Genomic DNA, 7,656 nt, shown 5'->3' with positions numbered 1-7,656 from the left:
AAAGAATTCGCAAGGACAACATGTTTCCAAGAGCCGTTGAGCAACAATCCATGCAATGAGGACACTGAGACAGACAATTGTTGTGGGGAATTGCCCTCGTGTTGCATCCCAACAAAAACACTTATGAGCTTCCTCGGTCAACCCTTGCTGGGAATATCCTGTTATAAGAGCACTCCGAGAGACCTGTCACCTCATTAGCGAGAAACCTCACTTCGTGTCTGATTAAAATAGCTTAGAGCTTCCTTGCATCAACATCTTGTGTAGAGAGACATGCATTCAAGATGCATGCGTAGGTGATTACAATCGGGGAGATGCCCTCGCTTTGCATCTGCTAAAAGCAGATAAGAGATTTCTGGCCCCGCCCCTATCTAGAAAATCTTCCAATCAATGCATTCAAGAGTCCACACTCCGGACAAGAAGCTCTTCGAGCACTTGCATAGAGCCACATGCCTTCAAGATGTAAGCATAGCCTTCAAGACGAAAGTATAGGTGACTGAATTTGGAGAGATACACTCGCCTTGCATCAGCTGATAATAGCTCAGAGGCTTTTGCTCTGCTCTTGTTGCGCACATTCTGCAATCAGTGTATTCCAAGAGGCACTTTTTGTGCTTTCTCAATTGCACCACATTTGGCATACATATCGACCAAGACAATACCAAACACAACATCTTTTTTCAACATCAGCATCTTTGAATTTTTGTGCCCATATCAGCATCTTGCATAGAGCCACATGCCTTCAAGATGCATGCGTAGGTGATAGAGAGGCCCTCGCTTCGCATATAGACTAGAGCTTTCTGGCCTGAACCTCAAGAACCTTTCGTATGCTGAAAGGCACGACGTGTTTCACTAATAGCACCACTACAACTGTTGGAGAAAGGCCTACCCGTGATCAACATATCCAGCAACCAACTCGCTCTAGGAGACAACATCCTTGCTACAGCCAAGCCAGGCATATCCTACAATCAAGATGTCTCAAGAGATGACTTTTCAGAAAAAAAGCCCATCAAGAAAGTCTTTCGTGCTTTCATAAGGGCACCACATTTGGTGTACATATCAACCAGCATATTGCCACACACAACATGTTTGTCCAACGCCCCCCTCACAGCGCCTGGCTGCATACATGATTTCATTTAAAGAAAGGCCCATGATTTCATTTAAAGAAAGGCCTTTCCTTTGCGTTTGGTGAAAACATCTCAATGCTTCCTTGCCACACCCATGTTGTGTATATCTAGTGAAAATATCTTAGCTGTGAAGAAAGGACTTTCCTTCACATTTGGTGAAAACGTCTTAATGCTTCCTTGCCCTAGCCATGCTGGGCATATCCTGCATGCCCATCAAGTGTGCAGGAAAGGCCTTTCTTCACAGCTTGCTCAACAATCTGCTTGTAAAACCCTGCTATAATCAACCCTGCTGCATTACAGCTCCCCCAACAACAATGCCAACATGACCCTCAATGAGAGGGCGCAATACCACAACCCAATGCGGCCACTGTTTGAGAGAGAGAGAGAGAGAGAGAGAGAGAGAGAGAGAGAGAAGGCTATGAAGCCAGTAGCCAGGTTACTGAGAGGCCAGGGATTTGAAATTGGCTCCTACGCTAACGAAGTAAAGAGAGAGAGAGAGAGAGAGAGAGAGAGAGAGAGAGAGAGAGAGAGAGAGAGAGAGAGAGATATTTTTCCTTCTACGCTAACGAAGTAACAAGCCAGTTGGGCATGTGCTACGTCTCAGAGAATTTAGATTGGAAAAGGGGGGATCACACATTGCATAGTCTGAACGCAGCCTTAGTTCTTACTCATCAAGCGTAATAAAGTACACGTCTTCTTGCTCTTGAATCCCTTCTTAAAAGTCACCATCCATGTAATGTTACCTTACCTTGGTGAACATTGACAACCCAAGTTCGTATGGTTGATGCCCTTTCAAAGAGCTAGGGTTTATATCATCTCAATTCCTGCTGCTCTGATCTCTTCATCATCATAGTGATCACTACCAATAATATCTATGATTCCTTCAATCACCATTCTTGTGGCTATGATCCCTTCTATATTCATCCTCTTTATCATGGTCTCTTCGCCTTTCATACCTTTTGCCATACCTACCGCAATCTCCGTCATCATGTTGATCATGTTTACTGCGATTTATGTCATCGCCTATTCTTCAACTCTATGATCGTGCTGATTGTCGTATTCTGGCTACGGTGGTCACATAGCGGCTTAATGGTGTTAAAGGTACTCTCTTTGTTGACATGCACCATAAGTCACAGAAGTAAAGATTCATTCGATTGTTGCAATTTTCTTACATGCTTCAATTCACCAGGATCATAGAAGCATATGCATGATGAACAAGTCGGGCACATGCACTCCCCTCGAGAGGAGAAACTCTTAAAAAAACCCAAACTCACTACTGAACAGAAGTTGATGCTATGTCTAACAATGCTTAACGCTAAGTCTTTGGCCCCTCAACCTACGGGTTGTGGGTTCAAATGCCCTGTCGGGTCACACTCTAGAGGGACACCTTGTGCTCACCTGGTGTTCACATTGCTAGGGCTCTTACCCTTGGACACTCGAGTGCATCCTCCTCCTGGGGTGGGTCACCCAAGGAGGTTCCTAGCTGATTGCTACGAGTTCTCTCCGTCATTCCTAGCATGTGGTGCATCAATTAGGTGGCCATGGTGATGCCTACACGTGGCTCTTGCCCGATGGTACACGGCCTTTGCCGACCATGTAACATGGCTAATATCTGGAAGGGATAAGCACCCCTTGTGGGCTCTCGAGTGTGTCAAAAAATAAAAAAACAAGCTTCGCTGTTGATACAGAGAGTTTTCCATGAAGTTGATAGCAAGCTATCCTAATTTCAAACTCGGCTTGCCCACATATATGCTCGCATTTTACTCCGCTGGAGACAAGGTGAAAGGACCCAGATCAATTCTTGAACAAAGAACATCTAACATACTTGAAGCTTCCAAAACGCATGATTAGGGTGTCCACAAAACAAATTTTTCATCAGCCTCAAGTTTTATGGAAGCAGACCTGGCCACATTGAAACCTACAGCTTCATCTTACTTCAAAGCCCTGTCGGAGGAGTTTGCGGACACCAGAGAGTATACATATTCTATTTATGGACCCCATCACCAATATCAACCAACATGTTCAACTCAAGTTAATCATGGGATCAGTCGGGCAGCCAAAGATCTTGATTAGCTAGCATTACCATCAATGTGACTAGGCATCCAATCAAATTAAAAAATGCAATTTAATTTGCAAAATTTCTTCTTAAGAATTGGCTTAAAGGAATTTGCGTAAGTTTCTGGATAAAGGTTTTTTTTGAGCACTGCTGGTAGGAACTCACCCATTTATAGCAGTATTCTAACATGCTTCACTGTCCCCTTGGAAAATTGAAGCCGATGGAATAAACAAAGATTTCTTGAATAAACGATTCATTAAATAGCCGTGTCCTCAAAAATTAAAGAGAAAAAGGAGCCCAATTTGACAAGCTTCAATGGTGATGCAGATTTCAAGGCTTCCAGAGAGTTTTCAATGAAGCTGACAGCAAGCTTTCTTAATTTCAAACTAGGCTTGAAAACATTTACGTTGGCATTATGCTCCCCTCCACATAACATAGTTGAAGCTTCATGATAAGGATGAGCACAAAACAAATTGTGGATTGGCCTCGAGTTTTTGCAAGCAGCCCACATTTTACTTCATCTTCCGGGACAACTCATGCGAAAGCAATTTCTGGGTGTCAAGAATATACATACTGTCCAATACCCTGGATCCACAAACAATCTCAACCAGTCATATCCCATTACAAGGCAGTGAAGGTGGCAGATAAATCAGAAATCTAGCTACCACCAATGTTTTCAAGAAGGTTTTCCGGCTACATTGGTAAATTATGCTGTTTGTAAATGAAGTTAAGTCTGAAGGGTAACAAAGGGTAACATTAGAAAAATGCTATTCTTTGCAATTTTAATAGAGAAGGGATGTCAAAATACTTGACAACTCTCTTTCTGCCATAAAAATTAGTATTCAGCTTAGCCAGCCCTGTAAAAAATCCATTGAGGCGATCACAACGTAGTGACGAAGTGCTTCAAAACTCAAGTCGCAACCTTATGCTTTCCTTTCGCATAGATGATACCACCTGGGTCACAACACAAATTTTGTCAGCCAACAATATAATACACAAGAGCCAGCAATATAATACAAAAGAAACAGGAAAAATTTTGATCAGCCAAACTTACCATCAATGTGACCAGGCATCCAATCAATCAAGGACTTTCCCCATTGAGTAGGCAAAGGATCAATAAGTAAGAGTTGCCAAAGTCAGATTTCCCACAGATGTTCCTTGCCAGCTCTTTTGCACAAGATATGACCATCGCGTCCCAGCCATACTCGTTATAGCACCACAAATTTAAGAGACCTGCCCATTTTTAAATTTGTAAATGTCTTCAATCCTCTATTGATAGCTTGGACCACTGGCCAAATATGGGTGCCTTACCAAATGCATCCTTCTTCCACTCTGGCATGTCATACACAGACAGTCCTATACGAAGTTCCTGAGCGAGATGTTGCTCTCTTGTTTCTGGCATAAATCAACAGAATACCTTGTTTGCCCTCTTAAGAAGGCTGCTTCATCCTCATTGAGCAGAATTTCAAGCTTCTTTTCAGCACCTCTTCGTCTTGATACAAGAGTACAGATCCATCAGCATCATAATTGGGGTAATCCCTCACATCCAAGACCCCGACTCGCCCAAGAATCCTGCTCAGATAGCTTCGATGCAAGACATCCAAGAGGCTAAATTCAATACAGGTTTTAGCACAGTCCAGGAACCGACTGATTTTTCACAGCAATGTCCTAGCAAGAGTTTTGTGACATTTTGACAGTATGTTCATAGCTCAAACGAGGATGGAACAATGTAGATGGAAGTCATCTTGCTGACAACTACAGAAAGGTAACTGTAGAGAAGAAGAGCTTCATCAGAATTGGCTTTACATGAATTCAAAAAACCCACCAGAAATAGAAAGGATAATTATACTTGAATGCAGTTTATAAAGTAGATGACTGGCAAATCATCCCTTTCATATGTTAAACTTAAGTTGTCTACAATTGTAATAGAAAACCTCAATTTCAACAGCTCCATATTTCAACTTTCTCATAAATGCTTCCCCTTAACGTGGACATTCCCTTTAGTTAGTGATGGTACGCAACTTAGTAAACTCTCTTAAGTTTTCAGCACGGATCTTGAAGTAAATAGCAGAAGGCATTTGGATAGATCTAGATACTAAGTCATATTGTTTATTATTAGGCAAGGCATTCTACCATTTTTGCTACATAATTCTGATCATAGGCTTTCCATACAGAAGTATAGAGCAATCTTGTCATCCAATGGCCTTCTAAGTTCTAAGTAGGGCATCCATTTCACCTCTCGAGTCTACTATTGCATCACCTATTCTGAGAGGCTGTCTAGCCCACTCTGGCTCCTAATGGAGTAGACTCCTGTGTCACCTACTTTAAGAACTATCTAAGCCACCTTCAAAGTCCCTTTTTTAAAGCGGTTTCCTTGTATCACAGGCTACGGCTTTGAAGCCACAGTTCAGATAGCAAGGCAGAAGCGTTGCCACCCTCCTTGCATCCATTGTACCCACCAAAGGTGCTTGGGATGAGTTTTTGTAGGTCTTCCACAGCATCCAAGGATGATCAGCAGGGTTGTCATATGTTGGCTGTTATTATATGTCGGTATGTTAACCAGTTGGATCTGCTTGTCCTCAAAGCACCTTGCGAATTCACCCTGAACCCTAAATGCTAAAACTTCTGAAGGAATAATCACCATGAGATTGTTGATCATTTTTGTGGTAGCCAGACTAATGAGTTCATCTTCCTCTTTGATTGTTGATATTTGATCTCCCTCTTCCTCTTGACGAGAAGAGGGCACCTTATGAGCTTGTTTTCTGCCCCTTTCTCCATCACAAATGTTTTGCATGACTGACCTTATGAGCTTGTTTTCTGCCCCTTTCTCCATCACAAATGTTTTGCATGACTGCTTGTCTTTGATATTCATCTCATAGAATATTGTCTTCGCACGAAAAATTGGGTTTTCCAACTATCTAGCACCCTTACTGTAACGAGGAAAAACTGGAACCTCTCTTATAAGCCATCATCAAACATTTCCAAAGAACAAAAGCTAACGTCGGCATTAGCAAGGAATATTGAACAGACTAGTATGTGACCCGCGCGTTGTTGCGACCAAGAAAAGCATGGCAATTGGATCTCTCTCTCTCTCTCTCTCTCTCTCTCTCTCTCTCTCTCTCTCTCTCTCACACACACACACACACACACACACACACATGCACAAAGTCATACATAGGTTAGGTATGCCCTCTATCTTTCTGCCTCTCATATTAGATCCAGAGATCAACACTCAGCGAGTACATTTTTGCTATCTCTTTTTTCACTTTCTTTTCCCCCTTTCTTGATTCTTTTGAGTTAAAGACTTGTTGGTGGCCGGGGTCACTTTTAGAGGGCTACCAGGTTGCCAAGGAAACTCTCTCTCTCTCTCTCTCTCTCTCTCTCTCTCTCTCTCTCCAAGTGTTGAGTTCAAAACTTTCTCGCTAAATTTTCAATGTCCCTTTGGATTGTGTCTATGCTGTTAAAAATTATGTTCTCTCTCTCTCTCTCTCTCTCTCTCTCTCTCTCTCACACACACACACACACACACACACATGCCTTGGGATAGATGTAAAGCATCTTGTGTAGCTCAAGTAGTCGGAGGTAGTGGTTCCGAGAAGATAAAACAACACTGCTAGCCATCGAAGAAGCCCAAGTATCCAATGCTAGGACACTGCATTCTTGGATCCACAATTAAGGTCTTCTTGTATTCACCATTGCAAGAAAAGACCTCACTTCAATTGGTACATCACCACCATAACATGTAGATAAATATCTCATGAGTCATGATCATTAGCACGTTGTTGGAAAAGGCTTGATTTGCACAATCTATGGGGCCCTCTCTCTTTCTCTCTCTCTCTCTCTCTCTCTCTCTCTCTCTCTCTCTCTCTCTCTCACACACACACACACACACACACACACACACACAGGTTGTTCGACGTTCGATTTTGACAATTGCAGGTCATTGTGAAATGATGGAGTTGCATAGAATCTAAACTAGTTTATGCAATTTTGGAAAGTTCTTTAATGCGTCTATGGCAAGGAGGATGACCCAACAGGGTCTCAATTTTGACGTTGATCCAACAAGCCATGCAAATCAACCAAAAGGCGATGCCTCTCCTTCCTCTGATTTTCAAGCTCCATTATGAACAATATAGATGATGGACTATTGAAAAATAGCAAAAAACTATTGTGTACCCGAGTGCTCGAGAAAAACCTAGGTTTAGTGTAACCCCACCTACAAATTTTATCGACTATATCTAACGCACATTGGAGGTCCCTACTATGTGACATAAGGAAATGGCTCGGAGGGGGCTAGGAGTTGGAGACCAAGGCAAAGAAAGAAAGAGAGTGGATTGGGGCATGAAGAAAACCTCTAATTTTTTAAAAAAATTGTTTTTACCAGCACTCACTCATCACATTGAGTTGTAATGAATTAAAAACATAAAAAACACATCCCCATGCTTGAAAGAGCCATTGGGTGCAAAAAGAGCTCACAAC

At 42.3% G+C, this 7,656-nt stretch overlaps 1 long non-coding RNA gene across 2 annotated transcripts; it reads right to left on the bottom strand.

Annotated features, from left to right (window-relative positions):
- Positions 1-3,635: 3,635 nt before the first annotated feature.
- LOC147450744 (uncharacterized) lies at positions 3,636-6,188 on the bottom strand. Of its 2 annotated transcripts, none has more exons than XR_015189157.1 (3): positions 5,819-6,188; positions 4,232-4,946; positions 3,636-4,131 (listed from the first exon to the last, which is right to left on the bottom strand). It is a non-coding gene; the product is annotated as an uncharacterized LOC147450744 (long non-coding RNA). The 2 variants fall into 2 exon arrangements; XR_015189156.1 differs by lacking the exon at positions 5,819-6,188 and adding an exon at positions 5,637-5,807.
- Positions 6,189-7,656: the final 1,468 nt, after the last annotated feature.

Source organism: Adiantum capillus-veneris, chromosome 9, assembly GCF_014529385.1.
Source record: "Adiantum capillus-veneris isolate H3 chromosome 9, ASM1452938v2, whole genome shotgun sequence".
Taxonomy (NCBI): Eukaryota; Viridiplantae; Streptophyta; class Polypodiopsida; order Polypodiales; family Pteridaceae; genus Adiantum; species Adiantum capillus-veneris.
This window is presented reverse-complemented; position numbering and strand designations above follow the sequence as displayed.